The sequence below is a fragment of the Paroedura picta genome, chromosome 11 (genome assembly GCF_049243985.1).
Source record: "Paroedura picta isolate Pp20150507F chromosome 11, Ppicta_v3.0, whole genome shotgun sequence".
In the NCBI taxonomy this organism is placed as follows: Eukaryota; Metazoa; Chordata; class Lepidosauria; order Squamata; family Gekkonidae; genus Paroedura; species Paroedura picta.
In genome coordinates this window covers 26,546,370-26,573,757 of record NC_135379.1, presented here as the reverse complement: position 1 = coordinate 26,573,757, position 27,388 = coordinate 26,546,370, and the positions used below count along the sequence as shown (strand labels likewise).

General features: G+C 43.8%; 1 protein-coding gene across 3 annotated transcripts in view; it reads right to left on the bottom strand.

Annotated features, from left to right (window-relative positions):
• Window positions 1–26,406, bottom strand: part of HDAC9 (histone deacetylase 9) — a 470,793-nt gene extending 444,387 nt beyond the window's left edge. For 2 of the 3 annotated variants that reach the window (XM_077302512.1, XM_077302513.1), the window contains exon 1: window positions 26,209–26,406. The gene's annotated coding sequence lies outside the window, so the exon portion shown is untranslated. Of the gene's footprint in view, window positions 1–688; window positions 842–26,208 lie in introns of those variants that run through there. The other variant, XM_077302521.1, reaches the window with a different exon arrangement.
• Window positions 26,407–27,388: the final 982 nt, after the last annotated feature.

Sequence of the window (27,388 nt, the reverse complement as noted above, 5' to 3'; positions counted from 1 at the left end):
ATCTCTTTAAGGCATTTGCAATTTGTACAGCTTGGTGTAGTGGTTAAGAACAGCTGCTTCTAATGTGGCCAGCTGGATTTGATTCCCTGCTCCTTTGTTGGGTGACCTTGGGCTAATCAAGTCCTGTTAGAAATTATTCTCACAGAGCAGTTTCTGAGCTCTCTCAGCCTCACCTGCCTCACAGGGTGCCTGTTGTAGGGAGAAGAACAGAAGGCAATTATAAGCCACCCAGACTCCTTTGGGCAGTGAAAGCAAGGTATAAAAACCAATTCTACTTCTACAGGGAAGTTGCTACTGGGAAACACGTGTCTCCCCTCATCATGTTTCCCCATGGCCTTGTGATGCTTCTGTGACTCCTCTACAGTTTCCCCATCTTCTATGACATTAGTCTCAAATTTGCTTTCTTGTGATGGTCTTGGGAAGACTGCAGCAGGACCAAGGTAGTGTCCATATGGAAAGTCCCACCCACATCAACATTATTTTCCCTGCTGCAATTGCCTGTGATGCCTACCCCCAAAGCATTCCTCCCTTCTCAGATTGCAAATTGCAAACCTCACATGACTTACTCATGAGTAAACATTCTCAGGGCAGAGGCAGCACCCTGGATCCCAGAGGGCCATTTCTGGGCCTCCTGCCGCTCCCCATCCCACTCCAAATTGAAAAAGGACAAAAAACCAGTGCAACTTACTGGTAGCAGGGAATGCTCTGAGACTGGTTCCTCTTCCATCCAGCAAGCTTCTGAAACCAGCAGGAAGTTGGAAGTGGAGAACTGATCCCTTATTAAGCCCTTCCTGGCTGAGGACTGCCTCTTGAATGGGATTAAACTACCTGGGTGGAACATTCCTGGATGAGGGCCAATCAGATAGTGGGTGATCAGTCAGTCTGGATTATATAAGATTTATACTGCTACTGATGATAAAGTTTTCCCGTTCCCCAAACTCCCCAGCCCTAATCTCCAGGGAGTTTCCGAACCTGGAGTTAATGATCCTTCACAGTGCTACACTAGTTCCACTGGAGAACCAAAAACAGGGCACTGAGGGCAAAGCCTTCCCCGTTGCCTCTGAATGTGGAAGTTCCCTTTAGTCATCATGAAGAGTAGCTACTGACTAACATATTCCCTCTATGAACCTGTCTAAGCCCGTTTAAAAGTGATTTGTGTTGGTGGGCATCACTGCATCTATTGGCACTATATTACTGGGTTGGATCCAGACTAAATTTTCTGCTAATTGAAGGAATTGAATAATTTCCTCCAATACCTGCTGCAGACCCCCAGTTTGCCTATCATGCTGTTACTGAGGGTCCCTTGCAGCCCTGGAACAGCATTTTGGCGAGATCAGGGAGATTATTGTGGTCTGGAGATCATTATAATTTGTGGGGAAATGCCAGCAAGTGCCAACCCCAATAAGGGATTTTCCCCCCTCTTTCTGTTCTGTTCTGTTCTACAATACTTTGCTTATTAGAAATCTTTGCTGCTAGATTAAAGTGACCTGATTGTCCCAGTTTTGGAGTGACATCTGGGGGCACCTCGCAAATTGTACTTAGGTTGAAGTTAAAATATATAAATTACAATACTATTTTTGCGTTCTATGAAAATTTTTGTTGCTCCACATAGACCAATTTTTTAATCACCCCCCCCCCCCCGGTCAATGGTGTCCCACTTTACCAATGTTAAAATCTGGTCACCTTACGCTAGATTCAAGTGCTGTTATCATTCAAATGTTATCCTTTCTTTCTCTGTAACAGGTATACTGATTAACAGTAAGAAAAGCAGACTATAAATGAATAAGAACAGATAAATAAGTACATTAATTCATCTGGCAGCTTAATTGACTTTGCACACAAATCTTAGAAATCCTTTGCACTATTAGCAATATGTTTGGCAAAGGGATAATTGAAACTATTCCAAAACACACATCATCGCCCTGATCACTTGATTCAAATAGCTTAGAACTTCTTTATAAATCAAACAGGGTACATATTTCAAATGACACTGAAACTGAACAGAAATAATATTTTCATGGGACTCCATCTTGGCTTATTCTGCTATTATACAGAGACTTTTCAGTTGATCTCATTATAAAATATTCACTTTTCAAAAGCTTCTCACAGTTCATATGCTTCACAATTTTTTTTTTGAAAATCAGACAGAACTCAATAAGAAACAAATTGCTAATAATTATTCACTTGTTTACAATTCAACCCAACTTTGTAGCTGTACCTTTAACAGCAGTGAAATTTTAAAGAATCAGCTGATGAAGCTTTGCATATCATAGAAGTAAGCTATCTCCAGCATATTATAGCTATAAGGTCACAATTAAGGGTACAATAACAGGGACTGATTAAGATGTGACATTTCCAGAACATCTCAGCACCATCCTAAGCAGAGTTACACCCCTAAGTGAATGGGTTTAAAAAGGGTTTAGAAAGCTGCAAAAATTGGCAGCCTAGATACTACCTTAGCCATCTGAGGTGAGAGGAAAAAGCTGCAAATCTTAAACAATTGTTGTAGTAAACAAGAGAAAATATATTATTAGAGCAGAAACCATCTCAGATAGTTCCAATAACATTAGCAGCATATTTAGATACTGGTTCCTTTCAAACATTTAACCATTCAACACTGTATTATCACATCCCTCAGAGCATATTAATCGTGGTCAAATTTAGATAAGAAGCATCCCTGTGAAAATACATTCTGCACAATTTATTTATTTATTTATTTAAACTTTTATACCGCCGTTCCCTTAGGTTCATGGCGGTTTACAAGATAAAAATTGCAATAAAACCCATAGTTAAAACCATTAAAACCAATCCACAAATGGCATACATTTTTGTTTTATAATGCTGGAGAGTGTTTTGCATAAAAATCTCCATCCAATATATTCCATGCGAGTAGAATTTTGTGTTAAGAAACTTCCAAAAGAGAAAATAATAGAGCCTTGTCCAGTGTCTGGAGACCTCTGCTAGTTACAACAGATCCTCCAGGTGTCAGAGAGGAGTTCACCTGGAGAAAATGGCTGCTTTGAAAAGTGGATGTACAGCATTAAATTCTATCTACATTTCTCAAACCCCGCTCACCTCAGGCACCATCCCCCAAAATCTTCAGGTATTGTCCAGCTTGGAGATGGCAACCTTAAAGATTCCAAAATCTGTTAGGGGAATGGTGGAGAGGAAGAAGAACCAACTGTTTGCTCATTGTTCTAGTTTTCTTCCAGGGCTTCACATTTGCAGCAGAGAAATTTGCAATGCAATATAGAATGTCTAAAGACTATTAAAATATATTTAACTTGGCTTAAAATGAAAGATGGCACAAGGGAGGAGAGAGGATGTGATTACTAAATTTAGTACATACCTAATACTAAAAAAAAGGAAGTCCCACCCCCACCCCCACTGTTTATAAACCCAGAAAACAAAATCTGAATTCTTTCAAAATGTATTTTTAAACATACACTAACAGCAAACTTTGTATTTCCATGCGTTAAGGCAGAGGAGCACAGTCTGTTCCATTTATAAATTTCGGTTTAAACATGCTCTGCTTTAACTTTTTTCAAAAGAAGGAAATGACTTGTCAATACATTTTCTTGGTAGGTTTTACAAGCAGTTTAATTAGCAAGCAAAGCAGCTGAAGTCCATGGTTCTGCACTAGCAATTTCAACACTTGCAAAACATCAGGAATGAGCACACAAAAAATAGCCCACTTTTCCCACATTTTTCCTTTATGTTTAATATTTCATTACATGTTTATTTTCTTATTCTATTTCTTATGTTCTCATGTCATATGTCTCTGTTGAGTCCAACTGGAAATACATTGGCCAGCTGCAACTTTTACTTTATGTAGCTGGGAAGAAATTCACAAAGATTCTAACACCATAATTACAAGGGACTCTCCCTGTCAGGAAGAAAGAGTTCCCCATTTGATCAATGTCTCTCTTCCAGCGGCTGGACAGTGAAGAAGACATTAATGCCATAAAGCAACTAATGGGAGCAAATATACAACACAGAAATCCTCACATTAAGTTCTTCCTGTTCATATTTGAAGTGCAAAGTAGAGTCATTTTCTCAAAAATGGAGCACTTTGGCAAGACAAACCCTACACCCCCCCCCTCCCCTTAATTTGCTGCATTTCTTTCAAGATTCTTCTCTCAACCAGGTTCTGGTACCAGGAAGGCAGTAATATGGAAACCCATGATTTCAGTTTGGGAGTGCCAAACTGTGTGTGTGTGATGGGGAGGGGGGGGGGAGGTTACAGTTTGGCCACCTCTGCCATGTTTCACTTTGGTATAAAATGCACATTAATGGAACACTGCCTGTCAATATGACCTTACAATATGACCGCTGTGTGTTTGTAATGTTCAGGATATAGCTCCCAATGAATATTGATTTTGTCTATTCACAATGTTGTATTTTGCTTTGTTGTCTGCTAAGAAAAGCCGGCAATGACAAACCACCTCTGAATATTTCTGCCTTAAAAACCCTCTGGGGTTGCCAGGTCAGTTGTGACTTGCCACACCTTATGTGCAATGAAAATATGCAAGATTCATTCTTCTCAATCATTCATCAACCAGTTTTATTTTTATAACCTGCCAGCTTGGTGTAGTGGTTAGGAGTGCGGACTTTTAATCTGGTGATCTAGGTTTGATTCCCTGCTCCCCCACATGCAGCCGGCTGGGTGACCTTGGGCTTGCCACAGCACTGATAAAGCTGTTCTGATGGAGTAGTAATGTCTGGGCTCTCAGCCTCACCCACCTCACAGGGTGTCTGTTGTGGAGAGAAGAAAGGGAAGGCGACTGTAAGCCGCTATGAGACTCTTTTGGGAAGAGAAAAGCAGCATATAAGAACCAACTCCTTCTTGTTCCCTGGATGGCTGAGAAGGGGTAACAAAATATTTTAAAAACACTCAATACAAATTTACATTAAGGAGTCATATAATTTTTGAAAATGTTAAAAGCCATTTCCTCTTCAATTAAAATCATTTTCTGAGGGGGCTAGATCTAGACAGTGTTGGATAGATTTTTCCTTGAGTGGATGGATTTTCAGGCAGGAAGGCCTGAATTCATTTCATAACATCTCAACATAGCCTCAAAAGAGAAGTATGGGACTGGTTATTATGGATTATAAAAAAAATAGGAGAAGGTTGTGAAATATCAAAGAAGCAAAGCACCATTCAAGCAGACATTAAAAGAGGAAGGCATCCTTACAGAAAGTGATATGTGGATAATAATTAGGGTAACAAGTTCAACTACTTGGCACCTCTTGAAGATGTACAATTTCAAAATTAATTAAAAGATCAGAAATTTAAAAAGCAGCAGAAATCTCACAGTGCCTTCTATCTATCAGGAAAAAACTTCTTAGTTCTAAGCAAGACACCTTTATTGCAATACAGAGAAACTGTCATTAAATTATATTTAGCAACACAAGCTACAGTGAAGCTTAAGCATATATCACAGAAAATGTACTTTGTTTTTCATTTTTCTTTTCCTATTTTTCTAAAACATTACCTCTCAAACAAAGTACAGCAAAATATCTCATTAGTGAATTTATTATATAAAACAAAGTCAACTATCTGAACCACAAATGTTCATATTTTCTGGAAAACACGCTCAAATCTGTCATCCTTAAAGTGATTAACATATGAATTTGTTTCTTACTTTGATACTTCCCTTTGGATTTTCCCCACTGCTTTTAATACTCATTAACAGGGTTTTTGTTTTTTTAAACAGATGGACAGCCGTCAAGTGGACAGCGCCCCTGACTCACCCCCAGACTCATTAGCCAGATGTCTGGGAGCAGTAATGGAGAGGCTCAAACAGAACCATCTGAAGCTTAAACCTTCAAAGACGGAGTCCTATGGTTTGCTAGGAAAGGTCCAGACAAAGAAGCGTGCTTGCCCTACTTGGATGGGGTACAACTATCAGCTGCACACTCATTCAGGAACCTGGGCATAATCTTCAACACCTCCCTCTCAATGGAGGAGCAGGTCACAAGAAGAGCAAGGGTATCATTCTTCCACCTGCACCAAGCTTAGCTTCTAGCACCCTACCTAGACCCAGAACATCTAGCCACAGTGATCCAGGCGACAGCTTCTAGGCTGGAGTTCTGCAACTTGCTCTATGCAGGGTTACTCTTATCCCTGACAAGAAAACTACAACTGATCCAGAATACAGCAGCCAGGGTTCTTACAAGAACACCTTGGAGGGCCCACATCTGGACCACAAGTACAGGCTAATCATGTCTAAATTTGCTGAGGTTGATAGGGGAAAAGATCTTGAGGATGTAGTGGACCACCAAAGAAGCCCTTTCCATAGCAGCCAGGTATATGAAGCTTCTAAGTCAGCAGCTAGCAGCGCAGATGGAACCAACTGTCTCTAGCTATTGTGAAAGATCTTTGCATAAAATACAGCATCCCGATGCACTGGGGAAGCCCTGAACTGGGACCAAAAAAATACAACTGACCACACAGACATTTATTTTTGAATCAGCCATTGTACATTAACAAAAGGTTTACATTGGAGTTCTCTTGACTACTTTTGATGAGGGACATTTTACCTGTTTTAAAGATGAGTAAGAAATAGAAGCATGTATTTTTATCATGCACTGTTATGACAAGGTAGCATAACCTTTAAGTAATCATACTTTAGCTGACAAATTCTGGAGGTATGTTTTTAAATAAATAATCTTGTCTGCATGAGTTATTTATAGATAATTTTACTTGTCAAGAATTATGGATGAAGAGGGGGGAAAGTGCAAATCCTTCAAACTTTTACCCAAGCATATGAGAAGCTGATATTGCTCTGGAAGACATCAAAGATTGATGTTCCCTTCCATTCAGAGTCATGTGCTCCTTTGTTTTTTTTTTAAGGGACAGATTGCTTTCAGTCACCCCACATGCTTTGGTGAAACTACAAGATATTCAAATCCATAAGTAGATGCAGCTTGCTGAAGTTTCTCTGGATATTCCGCTATGCCCCATGAGGTCTTTAAGCTACATACTGTGCCAGTGCTGCAGCAATAGAGGAAACAATTTTTTTGAATGAGGCTAAAGTGTTTTTCTCACATATTTAAAATGTTCACATCCCATCTCCCTCCTAATCAACAGGACTGTCTCAATAAGGATGAAGACAGATTATTTTTGGGGAGGGGGGGGAAGTTGAATGTGGTTTGAAAGAAGGATAGCTATTTAGGATATGCATAAATCCTATCCTGCCTTTGTGAAACTGTTGTTGTTTTTAAAACTGCCCCAACTGTAAAAGTGGCAAGGAGATAGGCAGGGACTAGTAAATAAGCATGGCCCAGTAACAAGGTAGGCTAAGTGGGCTCCGGCAGTGCTAAGCAAAGCTAATGGGGCTTGGTTGTTTGCTCAGCAGGTCTGCAGAGCAATGACCCACCAGGATTTCCCTGTAAATTAGATGGCCAATCCACCGCAACAAGGGGATGATATAAATATATGTCTATGCTAGGGGAAGCAGCACCTCTTGCACCCCACATGCAACCCTAGCCATCTCTTGCCTAACTGCTTCCGAACAAGCCTTTTCCATGTTAAATCCCTTACTCTCATTGATGGGAAAGAGCCTTTGGAGACTCAATCCTATGTCCCTCCTAAAAGATGCACTCCTGTATGGTCACCTACCCACCTACCTGATGAATATGTAACATTCAGACTCTTCTTTGGGGGATCTGGTGTTTTCTCAATGGAAACAGGGGTAGGAACAAGGGGATATGGACTCAAGTATTCTCATAGTGGCAGCAGACATGACTTGTTTTCAGTATTTCCTATGAGAATTCCCCAAATATGCAGATTTCTACATAGATCTCCTTTCTATCTCAGGACATGATGATGAATTGTCTTACATTGAGTAAAACTGCTTAGTCCACCAAATAAAAATAATACTATGCTAACCCAAATTCTGATATATTCTGATACAAACACACACACTTTCCTCTCTTCCTTACACCCCTTTGGTTTTAGCACATAACCAGCATCATTTTAAGTCTATTCAGCACCTTCCAAAATATCCTAGTGGGCTGTTCAAACACTTAAGACGCTGTAATGAAAACCGTTCAGAATTTAGTTGAATTGCAGTCCTTAGGCAGCAATTTGGAGCTGTTCCACCCCAAGTAATTCTCTGCAAAGTAAAAGGATTTCACCTAGGAACTCCAAGTCTAATAAGCAAGACACCTCTATGACAAGCAACTGGACAACAGCCAGCAAGAAGCAGAAAAACATGGAGTGGGAGATGTAACGGCTTGAAGAAGGAAGGGGCTTGCTGGAGTGAGGCATCCATCCACTTTACATTGCCTTATAGGGAGCTGGACACTTGCCCGGATCTTTGAAAATTTGTTTCTATCCTGTCTTTCTCCCCAGTGGGGACCCAAAGCAGCTGTCTTCTCTCTCTTAGCCTCCATTTTCTCTTCACAAAAAGCCTGGGAAAGAGGTTAGGTTGAGATGTTTGACTGGCCTTCCTGGAATAACCAAGATTTGGGCATGAGTCAGCAGCATGTGAAGAATATCCTAAAAGGAGATCAGAGGAGATATCTAGCTAACATGTTCCGATTAGAAACTTCCTGATGGGTTTTTTTTAAATATTCTCCCCCTGTGCTGTGATTGGGTCAACTAGAGATTACCTGCTACTTTGAGCACATTTCCTCACTGCTTGCCTCCAGGACAGACAGAATGACGACAGCAGGACAGTTAAATCTCTCTCTCTCCTCTATACCAGGGATTCCCAACCAGGGGCCTGTGGACCCTGGGGGTCTGCGGGAGATCCGGAGGGGATCTGCAGTCTTTTCCCTCCTGCCTTAATGAACTCAACCATAAGCTAGGGAGCTGACCACTTTCGTTGCTTCCCCTCCCCCTCTCCTGAAAATGAGTGAGTTCTTTCCGGATTCCTGTGCCTGGAAGAGGGCAGAGTCTGCATACCTACTCCCACTAAGCCACCACCTTCAGTCCCTCTCAAGCATGATGCCACTTCTGCTATGTCACTTCCATGGGACATGGCAGGGAGATGTGGCCAACTAACATCACTTTTGGGGCGTCTCCAAGCCTGAAAAAAAATTTCAGGAGATCCTCCATGGTCAAAAGGCTGTTCTATACAAAGTTTGTTTCTCCTCTTAGTAAAAATATTTTATTGTTTTGAGCAGCCTGGTACTTCTATTTGCATATTTAAATGCTGCCAATAGACACAGTAGGGTTTCAAACCTGAGCTTCTCAGAGCCTAGTTCAATACTTTAACCGCTATTATCATGCTATACCATGAAAAGGATAGAACCCAGGAATTATGGTTTCTGTTCTCCCGTCAAACAGAGAAGCCATCACTCAAGAAAACACGCCTCTGGTTTGTTGTTTTTGTACCTCTGCACTCAAATAGGATTTTAAGGATTTTGTAGTCTTGAAAAACAAGCAAACACAGAACCTATCTGACTAGAGAGAAGTGACAGCAGGTCAAAAGAAAAGTATGTCTGTACATCTTGGAAGCCCCCTTCAAGGATCGCTGCCTTGTTGTGGCAAGGGGGCTTGCGTAGTTCAGTGAAGCTATGAGCTATACCGTGTAGGGCCACCCAAGACGGACAGGTCATAGCTGAGAGCTCTGACAAAAGGTGATCCACTGGAGAAGGAAATGGCAAACCACTCCAGTATCTTTGCCATGAAAAATCTATGGACAGTTCCAATAGGCATAGGACAGGAAGGCCTGGAGGATCATTGTCCATGGGGTCGCGATGGGTCGGACACGACTTCGCACATAACAAAAAAAAAACATCTTGGAAGGAGATGTTTCTACCAAACCAGTTTTCAGTATAATAAAACTATTCTCTGTTTAGTCTTGAGTATCCACTAAAAGTAAGGTCTTACATTGATTTCATTTAATCCCACCCCCCGTCAAAATGTTATAAACCATTTCTGCTTGTGCTGCAATGTACTCTTAATTCCTTCTTGCTGCGTTAGCTGCATGCTGCCTTCCCCATATGTTTGTCGGGCATTTATCTTGCCATGCCCTGGTTTTGTCCATTCAGCCTGTTATTTGCAGATGAACAGAATAGTACAAATCAACAGAATTGATGCTGCTGACACGGTGCATGTTGATTAGGTTTCACTTAATGTATCATTGTACATAGCACAAGTCACCAGAGGCTGGACTTGGTGCACCCAACTTGCAAATATATTCCAGAATCCTTAACTATGTTCTCTAGGCTGTGTTAGTCACATCCAGACTAGTGGGCACACACACACCCATATCATTCTTCTGCAGCGCCATTTCCTCATCCAAAGACCTGCCAGCTGTTTCAAAAGGCTCTACTGAGGCCCTCTTCAAACCATGGCTCAAAACTCAGGTAGCTCATAGAGCTGCAATTTGCAGAAGCAGCTGCTGCTTGTGTGACTGTGCAGAGAGCAAAAGCCCCACTTTCCTGGCTCTCTTCACATGCATGCTATGAGAACAGGACTCGATGATGCGGCACTTTCCACTCAGTGGGAGAAAAGACTCCTTTTTATCATAGGCAGAGAATTAGGCTCCAACCATTCCTGTCCCAACTTTGTCACAAGCTTGTAGCTTGGCGGATCTCATGCTGTCACCTGGAAGTTAAAGGTGGGCCCGGGGACCAGAGAAGTTAAAGACCTCTGCTGTACAGGGTGGGGAGAGGAGGGACAGAGGAGAAAGGACACCATTTTCTCACACTGTAACATTCCTGATGTTGTGTCAGAGGCAAAATCATATTTGGCAGAATATGATTTTGCAGAAGTCAGAAACCTATGAACCGCACTTGTGTAATTTATGAACCGCCAAGCCAAACACAGGTTCCTTCTCATGCTTTACAACCCACTGGTAACCAGTTAAATTGTGGAACTTGCTACCACAGGCTACCGACTTAGAAGGCTCAAAACCAAGATTGGACAAATACATGGAGGATAGGCCTATCAAGGACTCCTTGTCATAATGGATGTCTACTGCCTCGGGTGCGAGAAGCTGTACGCTCCTTCATACCAGTTGCTAGGAAGCACAAGCAGCAAGATTCTGTTTCAGTTCTCCTGCTTGTGGGCTCCTCGCAGGCAGCTGGCCAGCCACCATGGGAACAGAACGCTGAGCTACATGGGTCCTTTGTCTGATCCAGCAGGGCTCTTCTCATAATCTTGTGTTCTTAAATTATTTTCATTTATTTAATGCAGATGGGATTATGGGGGATCCAACAAAACTGCTCCTGGAGGACCCCAGGTTTAAAATCCTACTCACCATGGAATTCTCTGGGTGACTCAGGGCCAGTCATTCTCTCACAGCCCGAACTTACCTCACAAGACTCTTGTGAGGATAAAAAACACTTTGATTTTCTTGATCAGAGTCTGTAGTTAGGGTTAGCATTATTTGCAGCTTTTGCAGTCAATGGGGGTGGTTAACTTTGCTTCTGTCACTTACTTGTAGTCTGTTAATTAATAAAGGCAGGAAAAGAACGCTGTGGAGAAAGTATTACCAAATGCCATTTAACTGCCCATTTAGGACTCAGTCCCCAATGGGAGTACAATGATGCTTATAACCCTTCTGTCCTCCTCTATTTTATCCTCATATAAATCACTGTGAAAGAGGCAATGCTGAGAGGAAATAATGGGCACACAGTCGGTCACCTGGCAAGCTTCCTTGGCCGAGAAGAGATTTGAACACGGGTCTTCCAGACTCTAAAAGTCTCTTGTGGCGCAGAGTGGTAAGGCAGCAGACATGCTGTCTGAAGCTCTGCCCATGGGGCTGGGAGTTCAAGCCCAGCAGCCGGCTCAAGGTTGACTCAGCCTTCCATCCTTCCGAGGTCAGTAAAATGAGTACCCAGCTTGCTGGGGGGTAAATGGTAATGACTGGGGAAGGCACTGGCAAACCACCCCGTATTGAGTCTGCCATGAAAACGCTGGAGGGCGTCGCCCCAAGGGTCAGACATGACCCGGTACTTGCACAGGGGATACCTTTACCTTTTATTCCAGACTCTAGTCCAAAATCCTAACCATCACTTCACATCTGCTCTCAACTTAAATGATTTTTTCACAATTAAGCATTGCTATAAATATTGACTTATTTTGCATAACGAAATGGAATAAAGAAGAACAAAAAAGCTATTAAGGGCACTCCTCCCATCCCCAGCTATGCTTCCTCTTCCAGACTTCTAAGATTCTACAAGATTCTGGTTGACTACCTGAAGGCCATCCTTGTGGCCTTCAGACTAGAAACATTTTTAAAGGATTTAAATGGCACACACACAAAATGTGACTGTTCTGAATAGCAGCACTTTATTGCTCTTGTAGCATCAAACTGACCCACCAGGATTTCCCTGTAAATTAGATGGGCAATCCACCCCCACAAGGGGATGAGATGAATATATGTCTATGCTAGAGGAAGCAGCACCTCTTGCACCCCACATGCAACCCATGCTGGTAATGAAAACACACTGCATATACTAAAAAGATTTATTACCATTATTGCTGTCTATTTTCTGGAAGGGATTAGACTTGTTTTTGCAAGAGGGAAAAGAAATTTATGTGTCAGGGTCTCTCACCTGTTTGTAACGTATGCATTTTCCTTTTATAAAGTCCAGACGTTTGGAGAAGGGTAGTACTTACTTGTACTGAGTACCAGGATCTTTGTGAGGGGCCTTTTCTAACTCTGAGGGGCAAATTGGTAAAATTAGTGCAATCTTACCTGAATACCAGCACATTTTTTTACATACGCACAAAAGCACTGGCTTAAAGGATTAATTTTTGCCAAGATGTTGTAACAAGCTGGGTGCCTCCAAAACTGAAGGTTTGTACAAAGGTTTGTACGGTTTTCCCGGAGGAAAAGGGTTTGAATTCTACTGAATTCAGCTGGCTCCTAACTGAACAGAGTCCACTCCCACTTTTCCTGTCAGTCTAAGAAAACCTATTAAAATCCACCCTCCCTTCCTAGCCCAGCTGCCATTTTCCAACTAGCTTACTCCCCCAAATAACTTGAATCTTATTGGTTCATAAGGATACAAATAATTTGTAACAACAGTTTCATCACTCTGCTGTTTTCTAGTACAAGGTTAAACAGGAGGGAAAAACATTCCACTGCTCCTTCTCCGCTTTTGGACAATTTGCCAGAGCAAGACAAGCTCACTGCAGCCCTTACCAAAAAGTTTTCTAGAGCCTGTATAACTATCAAGACTGAGATTACAAACCAGTTTAGACCAGAATAATTAGAATGAATCTCAATTCAGTCCAGGGATGTATGAACCCCTCGCCATCTTGAATTGTGAAGCAGACTCCTCTGTCTCTGGCAGCCAGAAAGCAGACCCTTCTGCCTGTGAAGAAAATATTTCTTGATGAACCAACCAACCTAAATTGTGTTTTAGAGCCCAGTCCTAAATTTAGGATACATTCACACATTCATGTGAGAAAATCTCGCCACAAAGTGAGAAATAATTATTCCATGGTTTCTTGTTCTTATATAGGTGACTGCAAGGGGCAGAGTAGTGATAAAAACAGAGGCACTACTAATTTTTAGTAGACCTATTTCAAGTTGGAATCACAAAGATTTCTCACCTCACTGTAACATTCCTCTAGAAAAAAGCTGATTATGTAAACTCAACCGTGGGCTTTTTTTATTAAAATGATTTACTGTGTGACTGTGCTTTGGACAGGAGCTTGATGTAGATATGCAGGTGATCACATCCCGTAACTCTCCAGCTAAATTAACAATATACTTCTAAGCACAATTTTGATTCCCTAGCAACATCTCCCTCCATACAGGAAGCAGTAATGCTGACAAAATCCTTTTCTATTAAATTTTGCCCTACATATTTGGGTTTTGTATTACCACAGACATTTAATCAAAGCAGAACTCAGGATTCTTCCATAGATCAATTTTAAGATTTTTAAAAATAAAGTGATTTCCCCCCTTCTTTCTGAAGCTTTTAAAAGTATTTCTTGGGGTTTCAAAAGAGCAAAAACCACTCTTCCACAACAAAAATAGTTTTTAAACTATCTTTAACCACTCCATGGGATTGGCCCCTTGGCCCAGGATTGGTCCCTTGGCCCAGGACTGACCAGTTGGGAGGAGTAAAGTGTCTCCCAACCCGCCCACCCCCCAACGTGGCCCACCTTCGCCCCAGGGCCGCCATTCCCACGCTGCCTGCCAACACACAAGGTAGGCCCTGAGGCGGGTGGTGGCTGGGGAGGGGAAAGCCTCAGCCCGGCCAAAGGGACAGCCTCGCCACATCGCAGACGCGGTAGGACTGCCCCTTTGGCCGGGCAGAGGCCCCAACTACAAGCGAGGAGCGGCTGGGGGGGAGGGCCTTGCCCCAGCCAAAGGAAAAGCCCTGCCGCATCCCATACTCAGCGCAACTGCCTCTTTGGCCGGGCCGAGGCCCCGACAACAAGCGGGGAGTGGCTGGGGGGCAGAGTCCTCAGCCTGGCCAAAGGGACAGCCCTACCGCATCGCAGACGTGGTGGGACTGCCTCTTTGTCCAGGCCGTGGCCCCGACAACAAGCAGGGAGCGGCCAGCGCGGAGACCTCGTCCCTGCCATGTCAGGCCAAGGGCCCGGCGTCCAGTGGGAGGCGGTCGACCCAAGCCTACCGCAACTTCCCCCTCAAACACCCACCCACGAACCCATCTCTATCCTGCCCTCTTCCCTCACCATCCCCCCTCACAACTCCCCTCTACCTCCCCCCCACCCTCCTTCCCCCACCCCCTGCCCCATCCTCTTTCCTTTCCGCTCTCTCTCTCTCTCTCTCTCACTGCCACCACTCCCCCACCAAACAACCACACAGCCACTCATCTCGACCCGAAACTATTCCCCTGCCGCCCTACCCCTTACAACTCCACCCCTCACCTGCCCAGCGGACCCTTCAACTCAGCTATAAAACTGAGATCCAAATCTAAGGCTAGATAGAATATTAATGCCCAAGACTGGGACTGTTTATATGTCTTTCCTATGTAACTCCGGATGCACCATACAAAGACAGCATTGTCACTTCAGGTTTCCTACAATTCCTATCTGAACAACAGACCAAGTTATTGGAAATAACGATCTTGCGCACATGGAACACAGCGTGATTGACAGGAGCAAAGAGTTGGACAAAATGATCCTTTGCCACTGTGTAAATTCTCACTGTTCCGAGAAAAGTTTCAGAGTCAACAGTGTGCCCTGGTGTTTTCTTTTGACACCATGGCCAGACAAAATAGTATATACTCTTAGTCAGTTTTCCAGCTATAGCATTTGGAACTAATTCCAATTTCAAAAAATGGCAGGGTTTTGGCTGGCACTAAATGAAGCCTCTTGAATCGTAGATTTTCCCTGGCAGCGTTGCTCTTCTCTATTAGGTTGGAGCTTTCATGAAACTATAAAGAAAACCATTTGTGTTTCTGTATTTCAACTGGTAACCATAGGTTATGACATTTAGATTAATGGCCTGATTTTATGAGCCAATCACAGGCAGCAGAAATTTGGTGTTAGAACAACGATGTAACCGCTGTGTGTTATTCTAGTTATGTTCCAAAGAACTCAATACAAGACTCTACCAGAGGGCCCTTTTAGTGAATTTTTTGAAATCTTCTATGGCCAGCCAATCAATATAGGCTAGTGCAACATTGTTCCACATCACAGAAAGATGGAAAAGATTTTGCATGCTCAGCTGAGTTAACAAAGCATATCTCCATATAGCTGAAGCAATGGTTAACAGGATTTTTTCCTGATCTGGCTGTTAACTCTATGAATATGTAGCTAAAAGTTATAAGAAATTCAAGGGCAAACGAGATCAGAAGGTATGTTGCTACCACAAACTATCATAGACTTGTCAGAAACAATGGCCTGTAGATGGTCTACAGGCCCTAGTTTTTAGATTAGCAAACATGCTGCAGACTACGATTACTCTCAGATTCACATTTGGGAATGGCACTGCAGTGTAAACGGGACTACAGAATTTGAAGGGCCACCTATCTAAACTGAGCAACATGCTGTATTTCTTGCTCCTCAAAAAAACAAGTAGCCCAAAAGCATAGAGTGGCCGTTAGCTCCATTACCCATTCTGTCACAAAGCTCCCTGTACAAACCTGGGGCCACTCACACCGTCGCAGCCTAGCCAATCTTAAAAGAGTGTTGTGAGAAAAAAAAATAAAGGGGATTGTTTCCTTGCCCTAAGGTTCTAAGACGAAGAACAGGATTAAAATGTATAACACAAATAAGCAACCTTAACATCTCCTGCATCAGCACACAACTGTAAGGAGAACCATCACCAGCGTGAAATGCAACATCATCAGCTACGCAAGATAAGCCTTGCCCTGAAAACATTAAATTGTACAAATCTAGCAGAAGCTTCATCTGTACAAATGCTTGGACTAAGGATACCTTGATACTCCTACATTCTGCATGTCTACTGTATTCTTCTCTTCACGGCAACCTTCTGAGATACCCAGTGCGAGGATTTCAAGGTGGGTTTCCCACATCTTAGCCAGACACATTACAGCAATCTGGCTCTCACTGTCCATTCAGTTCAGGGTGGGAAATGTTCTCTCTTAGAACTTGTAAAGGAGAAAGCAGGGTCCCACAAAGAAATCTATCCCTGCATTATCCAGGATTTCTGTTGAGAAGGGCGGGGTACCTAAATACAAGTATAAAAACATTAACAAATTTTTCATGGTTCTTTTTTTAAATATGTATGTGACTTTGTCTCCTTTCTTTACGTATGCTATTGCTCTTTTTTCTTTCTCCTTCCAGACACTATGCCAGATACCTTCCAGGTTTTTTTACATGTTCAAAATGCTTCTGTTTTTAAAATTTTTAGTTTTTTTTAGTATCTCTTCAGAATCTAATTATTTTTGCATTGCCTTATTTCTGCCAATGTATTTTTACTAAGGTTCTTTTAATGCTCTTGATCTAATTTCTGGATTTTTTTCCCACTCATTCCTTTATTCTGCTCTTTCTTTTTTGTTCTTTGCAGCAACTGCTATTAGGATTCCATCTTGAAAAATTCTCCCAGATTTTTTTTTGCGCTTACCTGTATTTGCCGGCGTATAAAACGACTGATCGTATAAGACGACCCCCCAACATTTCCACTCAAAATATAGAGTTTGTTACATTACATTACAGTACCTGTCATCGTCACAATTGTATGGCCACAGCGCGACTGCAGGGCCTCCAGCCCTCCCCTGCATCTCCCTGTGACCGGCACTAGGGCACAAATGCACATGTGCGAGCTCTGCGTAGACAAGGGGCAGGCCAAAGCGCCGCTGCTTCCCACCGAGCAGAACGGGCCAGTCACCACGAAAAGGCTGGCACCCGTCTCGCTGCTGATGCTCACCGCAGCCACGCTGATGACCTACAGCGGCTGCGCTGGATACCGCACGATACTGGATGGTATGTAGAATGAGGTGGGCGGGCATTGGGAGGCCACTATGGGCAGCTATGTCTATCCCAACTGAAGTGCACCCGGCGTATAGGACGACCCCCCCCCCCACTTGGAGGCATGTTTTTCAGGGGGGGAAAGTAGTCTTATACGCCAGCAAATACTGTATTTTTTTCTTTCATCCTCTAATAGAAGGGTGTAATATAATCTTTATCTTCCTCTAATATGTTAATTTCACTGCCAAAATACCTCTACTAGGTTATGATCTGCAGATATTTTCAGTTGAATTTCTGCTTTAACTAAGGCTTTTTGATATCTAACACATATCTATTCTTGAATATTTTTTGATGCCTGTCAGAAAATAATGTGCAGTCTTTATATTGTGGAAATTATTTCTTGAGAGAGGATTTATTCCCAGAGTTTCTTTGGCATATAATACCTTAAGGCAGTTTTTTTTTTAAAGGAGAGGAGAGTCTGTCTGAATGCTATTTTAATAGAAAAGAAGGCACAGACTGTGCTTGATGATCCATTTCCATAAATTAAATTTTTTGGATTTTCTGTAGAACAGTCACAGTTGAACTTCCTTCTAATTTTCCAGGCTAGTGCCTCTGACCATCAAGGTGTAGTGGGATAAGAGCCATCAAAACTGGCAGGTGAAAAATTCAATCTGGCGTACATCAGGGGGTCAGTGATATGAAATGTTCGCTTGATCTTCAGAATGGCAGTACTGACTGTGACAAGGGAAACATCTTCCCCTAGATGACCCAGAGTAATAACTGTAGTAGAATGTTTTTGAAGGGAATACTTGGCTGATCCTGTTTCTGTGCAGTCCTTGTATAGCCCAGGCCGTTTTTTAAACATATGACCAGACCTCACTTTGATGCTGCATTTTAATGAGTCAAAACTTTTGGCGAGCTTTACTGGCTTGGGTTTTGACTACATTTAAACAAATGTAGTCCTAATCCTGCAAATTTCCCTTAGGAGAAATTTCCCACTCGTTTTTTTCTTTTCTAGCCAGATTTTTCCTTTATAGGCCCGGTGTCACCACACTTTATTAGGTCCAGTGTCACCACACATATTCCAGGACTCAATACCAGGAAGAATTTATTTCAAAGATGCAATATTATAACATCAGTTTCCAGACAATTATTGTACAATCAGATAGCGTGAACAATAAACCTGTGGAAACACATCGGAAAAAGTTTACACTTTGTCCAGGCTGAGTTCTTCTGGAGTAGAGATTCCCAGTTCATTCAGAGTTGGTCCAAGTTCCTGGGTAACTCAAAGCTTCCACTGCCACAGATCTGACTCTGTCTCACAGCTAAAAATCATTTTATTCCAAGATGTTTGTGCTGAAAGCCAGTAAATATCAAAGGTTAAAATAAGAAGCAAGGCCAAAATTAATCTATAATTATAATAGCCCATAATTAGTTTAATAAATCTTATGGACAAGACATTACTACTAGTTTCCTTCAATAACATTAGAATTCCAGTTCCTTCCATTAAAAATAAAGCACGCCCAAATAAAAAATATCCAGCATGTCCCCTTCCCTGCTTGTATTACCACATCTTACGCACAAAGCGATTTGCTGGACATTCAACCGTGTAGCCTATTCAGTCCCCATTTGACTTTATATATGGGATTGAAAGGTTTTACAGTAAAAGGGAACTTGTTCCCCCTTGTCATGGAATCATTTAATCTAAAACTCTTGCTCAAAGCAAGAATATTTCAATAGTTTGGATTAGCGCTTCAAAGCATAATACCTCACTTTCTTTTGTTCTTGTTCTTCTTTTTTTGCACCATGCTAATACAGTTATGCATTGTGCACATATCTCTAAAGCAAAGACTCTGCACATACATATACAACAGACCATGTTAGACAGCTTCTTTTAAAAACCTGGCACTATCATATTGGCAGGAAGTAACTGTTAGCGACAATATTTAGAAGGATTTAGTCTTCAAACCAGTTTGGTTGCTAACCCTTGTTGTTGTCATTTAATTAGCAGTATCTCAACTGCTTTTGTTGTAGCAGCCTAACATTCAGTTTCATTCCAGCACAGAAGGGGGAAAGCGTTTGTGTAACAAAGCAAAACTTTGGCAGAAAAATGGGGAACTGTTTCCTAATGGAGGCTACATTTCCAAGAGGGTATGTACGGTCCCCTTGAGCCAACAAACTCTTCCATCTGCAAGAGATCCAGAGTATACAGGACTTTCCACCTATTTCCGTACAGAAATGCTCATAAAGATGTTGCAGGGCACCTGTGGATCTCCAGATCACAAAACATTAACTTGGGTCTTCTGTGCATGCATGCCCCATGTCTCGTTTGCCTCTCACTAGCAGAAGCTACTGAGCAGAAGAAGCAATGCTGGAGACACTTCTTGTTTCACACACTGCTTTCATCTTCTTTGAAGGAGAGCATTTGGCTGCCTTTCTTTGTTGTTGTTGTATTTATTTATGTTATATATTAATTTATTCCGTGTATCCTCCCCATGTTGTATGTAAACCGTCCTGAGCCATATGAAAGGGTGGTATAGAAATCGAATGAATGAATGAATGAATGAATGAATGAATGAATGAATGAATGAATGAATGAATGAATGAATGAATGAATGAATGAATGAATGAATGAATGAAAGAAAGATGCTTCAAGGGCACAATGGCAAGGCCTCAGCTAACTGCTCTCAGCAGCTAATTATCTAATCACCTATTGTTCTCGTAATGTAGACATATTTATTGAACCCAGGATATTTCCCATGCAATTCAATCGCAAATCCAAACTTCTGTTTTTTTCCTATTTGTCTCCAAAATCTGTTAATCGTTTTCATTATGCTGTATGTTAATTTACCCTCACACTTGAATCATAGAATCATAGAGTTGGAAGGGGCCATACAGGCCATCTAGTCCAACCCCCTGCTCAACGCAGGATTAGCCCAAAGCATCCTAAAGCATCCAAGAAAAGTGTGTATCCAACCTTTGCTTGAAGACTGCCAGTGAGGGGGAGCTCACCACCTCCTTAGGCAGCCTATTCCACTGCTGAACTACTCTGACTGTGAAAAACTTTTTCCTGATATCTAGCCTATATCGTTGTACTTGAAGTTTAAACCCATTACTGCGTGTCCTCTCCTCTGCAGCCAGCAGAAACAGCATCCTGCCCTCCTCCAAGTGACAACCTTTCAAATACTTAAAGAGGGCTATCTTTAAGTATTTGAAAGGTTGTCACTTGGAGGAGGGCAGGATGCTGTTTCTGCTGGCTGCAGAGGAGAGGACACGCAGTCTAAATATGAACTGATCACTTCCATTCCATGACATTGTATCTGAGGAAGTGTGTGTGCACACAGAAGCTCATACCTTGAATAAAATGTGTTGGTCTTAAAGATGCCACTGGACTCTAAATTTGTTCTGTTGTTTCAGACCAACATGGCCTCCCACTTGAATATATCCCAAAACAGTCAAACATGGACAGCCACACTGATCAGCAAGGTTTTCCACACCATCTGGCTCAAGCCTGATTCTGAAAGTTTTCCAGAACATGGGGAACTGCAATACGATCACTAGTAACAGCATTCACAAGCACAGGTCAGGCCAAAAAAGGAAAACAGATTTAGTGTGCACATGAAAGCTTGTCTTAAAGTTGCCACTGGAGTGGAACTTTGTTCCATTGCTTCAGATTCAGGGCTGCCCACCTGAATCTACGTTAAATGCAGATGCTTGCAAGAATATATTTTCTATCCTAAAGATTTCTGTCATGCCTGCTACGTATTGTCACAGTCCATAGCTTGAATTCTAAGGAATACAAGAAGAGTAGCCAGCTACTGTGAGAGGCGGCTTCCTACTTCCCCTTCCATGACCCTGGAAAGACCATGCCCCCCCTAGCAGCCCCTCCAGAATTAGATGTGATGCAGCTCTGGAGTCAGCGCATTAGCGAATCCTCCCGTAGATTAATGGAAATGCCACCTGATCATGCTAGAGCATCACTGGATTTAAGCCTATGCAACTTTGGAATTGTTCAACAGCAGTTTACTGAAGTCACAAAATAGAAGCAGTCCGTTCAAATCAAGCAGATATTACCAAGATGATGTTAATACAGTTCCTGCTTTTGTATGACCATATCACCAAATCTTTTCAAAGTTTAATCAACTAAATAGCATGCCGTTCCTAATATACCTCCTAATCAATTCATGCTTCTTGAACAAACCACATTCACTTCATTACAAACTTCACTTTTCCCCTGGGATTTACATCTTGTCTTTCATGAATATCTTACCTTCTTACCTTTGGCTAATTCACTTATTTTTTAAAGCAAAGCCTGAATTTAACAGCTTTGCCTCCCAGAGTCCTAATGATATATGTCAAGAAATGTATAATTAGGACTTGGCTCAATTAAAAAAAAATAACAAGACTTACAAAATGTATGCATTGTGCCACTTTCTTATGTTAAGACGTTTGTGGAAGAAAATTAGAGTGGTGCATCAATGAGGAAGAAATGAAAGTTCCTGTAACGTAACATGTCATATACCCTGGGAGAAGAGATAATATGTCTCTTCTATTGCAAAAGGCATAGCGCATACAGGTTTCCTCAGAGTCCTGGTCCTGATCCTGCAGTCTTTGCACACAGCCCATGAAACCATCACTGCTGATCCCCTGAAGGGAGGAGAGGAAAGTAGCTGCTGGGAATTAGTCTTCTCCTCTGGTGAGGACTGCCAAGAGGACTGGAGCCTGGAGCCAGGGCACCACAAAGCTCTATACATATGGCTCTTCCCATTCAGCATATTTTTGCTTATTTGGAATTTATTCACAAAGGTGTCCTCTTCGTTTCCACATGAGGACAGCTTCTGCTTTGTATATGTCAATTCACAACTGATTTATGGCAACCCCAGCAAGGGGCTTTCAGAATACATGAGAATTGGAGGTCATTTGCTACTCACTGCCTTCTGCTGCAGGGTCTTCCTTAGAAATTCCCCCCTCCCCATCCAAGCACCAATCCTGCTTCGTTTCTGAGATCTGATGAAATGGGGTTATGCTGTGCTATTCCACATCCACAGCTCTTGCTAGAGCAACAAATATGCGAGAACAAATATGCAAGAAAATGTTGTATATACTTTCCCCAGAATATTACTATTGTTATTATTAATATTTTATTAATAATAATAATAATAATAGTAGTAGTAGTAGTAGTAGTAGTAGTAGTAGTAGTAGTAGTAGTAGTAGTAGTAGTAGTTATTGCCCGCTACTCCTGGCAAAAAAGCTTGTAGCGGGTTACAAAACAGGTTCCAATACCAAAACCCCCCAATTAAACCCAATTAAAGCCTGATGCTATAATTTATTATGTACTTTTTTATTTTGGCACACTTATTTTATGCACATTTTCCTCACGATACCTGTATAACATCCCCACAATGGCAACATATATTGATGTGTAAGAAGATTGTTTGTTAACGACTTCCTCTGCCTGAAGCTCAAGCACTATCACCAACATGTAAACACCAATGCATGATCTCCAGAAAACTTTACAAGCACTGAAAATTTGCTTGTTTGTATGTACATCAAGCTCTCAGTAGCATGAAACTGACTGATAGGATTCTCTCCCAAGTAAATACACAAACTAGAAATTCAGTGATACTTTGAAAACCCAGGGGCAATTTGAAAGATGGTTTTTGAATAAGAAGTCTGCATGCAAAATTTTGAAAAATAAATAGGCATAACTGCGCTCCATATATAAAGAATTCTATTACTGAACAATGGGTAGACCACTGCCATTAGAAGACTATGATAGGAAGGGAAAACAATTTTGTAATCCTCTCTTCTAGGATTCTATCAGTTTGAGTAGATCCACACAATTGCAACATCTATTCTGTGCGTCTAGGAATTAAGTTCCCAGTATGGAACACATGGGCCCAGTTGGGACCATCGTACAGAACAGAGGGCTTATGAGTCACCCTCGCCCAGCACCAGGTTCCAACCAGAGGTGCCCACTACTGGGGGCTTCATTTGTATGGATGGGATACACCTCGATTTCCCAGGAGAGCTGACAGCAACCCCACCCCAGAGCCATTTCAGATGGGGAAAATGAAATGACAGGGCAGGTTTCAGCACACTTGCCCAACATGCCGTGTTGCTTATCTAAACTAGGCCCACACATGCTGGAAATCAAGTTCCCAACATGGAATTTGTGATATACGTTTGATCAAGCAAACCCAGGGAGGGCATGGGCTCTGAAACAAATAATGCACTTTGCAAATCCACTTGCAAATGATTGCTGAAGTGGACAGAAAGTACATTATTTAGCATGTGTGAAAGTACCCAATTATTTCCAAGTCTCACTGAACAAAGGAGACCTCATTTCAAAGTATATGCATATAGGATCAAGACTGTATTATTCCATTTCCATAAAAAGGACTACTGACTGATGTTGCTCATCTAAGCCCACACAATAGTTAACTCAGATACAACACTAGATCCAATCTGATGTAAGTAAAATTCACATGTAAAGCTGCTTTACCCCAAGTCAATCCAATCATCTAGATCGGTGGTCCCCAACCTTTTCATCACCGGGGACCGGTCAACGCTTGACAATTTTACTGGGACCTGGAGGGGTAGTCTTTTGCTGAGGGACGTCGACGCCGCCTGAACCCCTGCTCCGCTTGCTTTCCCGCCGGCGCCCCTGACTTCCCACCGCCTACTGGGGGACGCTGCCAGCAGCAGCTCTGCAGTGCCACGCTGAGGGGAAGCCCCAGCCATGGTGGCCGCCAGATAGCACCAAAGGCGAGCCAGCGGCAGAGTGACAGGGCAGCAGCCAGGGAGGAGGGCAAGGAGGAACCGGTCTCCGAACCGGGGATTGGGGACCACTGATCTAGATTGTGTGTTCTGACTAACTATGGCTTTCAACTATCTCAAGGAATGTTCTTTCTTATCACTTTGTCATATTCCTCCCTGGTATATCAGGATTCAGAGATCTCTATTCCAACTTGGGTCTAATGAATGAACTTTTGACTCTCCAAAGCTTATTGGCCTCTAATGCCACTGGACTCACATCCAGCTGTTCTACTGAAGGTCAACATGGCTATCTCTGAAACTGTCACTTGTGTTCTTTTGAATGGTGATAAAAGGTAAAGGTAAAGGTATCCCCTGTGCAAGCACCGGGTCATGTCTGACCCTTGGGGTGACGCCCTCTAGCATTTTCATGGCAGACTCAATACGGGGTGGTTTGCCAGTGCCTTCCCCAGTCATTACCGTTTACTCTCCCAGCAAGCTGGGTACTCATTTTACCGACCTCAGAAGGATGGAAAGCTGAGTCAACCCTGAGCCGGCTGCTGGGATCGAACTCCCAGCCTCATGGGCAGAGCTTTCAGACTGCATGTCTGCTGCCTTACCAGGTGATAGCAGAGACTAAACCTAAGATATTCTACACACAAAACAGATTCTGTCCCTGAGCCAGAGCTCCACCTCAGTGGCTCTCATGAATTCTTCCTTACAATACATACTTTAGATCCCCTTCCCACTATAAACTTTTCTAGAAAGCCTTGATGATTTTGAACAGTTCCAGCTCAAAAGTAACAATAATTTGCACAAACTAGATTTTGGTTGGCACAAAGTTAGACCTGGAAGAAAATATGTGTGAGCCAATATGAACTAAGCCAGAATACGGCAGAGATCTTGGAAGACCAGGTGTCACACTCATTTTTTTAAAAAATGCATTTGAAAACCATTTTCCAGCAGAAAAATGCACACCCCTTTCCTTTGCTGGTTTCATTTCATTCATGATTATTATATACTCAAGTTTCTCCTTTTGTTGAAACATTTCTTCCAGAAATCATTTTATTTCCCTAACTTTGATGTAGTATGTTGCTTTCTATTACCATAACAAAGACTTCATCCATGCAATGCAAAATCCAGGACCACCCGAATAACATTTCAGTATTAAGGGGCAAATTCATCCCAGTTAAAGTATAACGTAACTAGTCTATGTAATTTGATAGGCACGCTTATTCCTAAAACCACACATAGGGATTTCTGTGTATTAGTCTAAAGTCGGATTATCAAAACAACTGTCATTCTGTTCTATAGGCTTCTTCCCCCTCTCCATTTCCATAGTTACAGAAGAGAGTCACACATGCTGGAAGTTGGCTTCGGGGAAATGGATGCACCTTTCAGGGCCAAAGAGCGACACAGAAAGGCTGACGAGGATTGACGCTTCCTGTCTTTCTGCACCGGAGGAGCCCGCCCGAAGCAACCCGGCAGCAATCCCGGGGAACTCATCTCTGGATTCTCTCCGGATCAACCTGCCACCCGAGTCTCTGCTCGGAGTCAGCGCCACACTTGCACGAGGGGGCCGGCTTCCCGACGAGCCCGGCCGGGATCGCTGCCTTCGTTCTTCGGAAGACCCAAACACGCTGCTCGAGTCGGGACAGCCCCGCCGCTCGCACCACCGCAACGCCGCCTGCCCATCCCGGCAGCCCACAGCCAAGGCCGGCGCGCCAAACTTGCAGCGCCGCGGAGAGGCAACGGCGCGCCGCCTTCCACCTGTTGGACCCCGACGCCCCCCCCCCCCCCACATACACACACACCGCGATGCGCCGCTCCCTCCGCCAGCCGCCCGGCGACCAGGGTCAAGGAGACACCGCCACCCCCGCCGCCGCCGCCGCAAGGTAGCCGGCTGCCTGCAGGCAGGACGAAGCCACGCGGAGAACGCCTCCTGCGCAGCGGCGGCATCGCGGGCAAGTCCCCCGGGCAGCCCAGCAGCAGCGCCAGGGGCGCCAGGACTCCGGAGCGGCCGGCAGCGAGGCGGCAAGGAGCGCTGGGCGCCTCTCCCCGACACGGTCCGCGCGGCGGCAGCAGCGGCAGTGGCGGCGGCGGCTTCGGAGTCCCCCCGGCGCACTCACCTGGGCCCAGGCTGCCCTCCCGCTCGGCGCGGCGGCTCGCAGACGTCCCCGCCACTGCCATCCCCGGCGGCGGCGGCGAAGGACAGGCGAGGAAAAGTTGCCTCGGCGGAGGCTTACGTGAGCAGCATGGCCCGGGCGAGCGGCGGGGGCGGAGCGCCGCTCTCCTAGCCCGCCGTGGCGACTCCGGGAGGGGGCGGAGGACTTGCTAAATATAGCAGGCGGCGGGGGGGGGGGGGCAGGGAGAGAGAGCGGAGCTCCCCGCTGCCGCCGCCGCCCGGCGAGGAGACGAAAGGAGCGCGAGGGGAAGGCTAGAGACGCTGCTCCCGGAGAGGACGGGGGACGGAGCCCTCCACCCATTTGCGAAGGCAGAGGTGGAGCCCGGGCAATTTGGCCACGGGGCCTGGCAGGGAAACTCCCCCCCCCAAGCCAAACGGGCCCACCAAATTGTCGGTTGGGACTCTTCCAGTGTCCTGCGGGGCTGGGCGGCCTCTTTGCAACAGCTCCCTTGACCGCTGCAGAAGAGGGCAGTATTCAACAGGTGCAGCTTTCTTAGCCCCCCGCCCCCCCCCCGGAGAGCAAAAGCTTTCCTGTTAGGTTGTTCCCTGCCGTGCAGTTTTAAGAGAGCTGAAATCCAACACAGCAACCCAGGGTACAGCGACCCAACTGTGGTGGATGTGGGTCTGCCAAAGGCCACGCTTGAGGTCCGAGGCGCCAAACCAGCCAATGCACTGCAAGGGTCCCTGCTGCGGGATTCAATCACCATCAAGCTAGCCAATTGTGCTGCCGGCGGAGTTTCTTTTAGTCTAATGCAGGGGTAGTCAATCTGTGGTCCTCTGATGTCCATGGACTACAATTCCCATAAGCCCCTGCCAACATTTGGAGGACATCTGGAGGACCACAGGTTGACTAATGTATATAAATCGGGGCTGTCTCAGGGGTTGTCAGTCTTGTTCTCATTGCTGAGGTCACTAATAGAGAGGTGTTCTTGTGCCCAGTAGCCTGGCATTCCTATGAACCCACATATTTTACACTGGTGGCAACGGTGGGATTGCGATGCTGGGTGCGGAACCCTGGTAAATGATCGCCTTCCCCTGCCAAATCGCTGGGATGGAGCCCTATGGCCAAGGAGGGACAGACTGCCAGCTAAATCACTCAGGCCAATTCTGTACTAGCAGAAGAA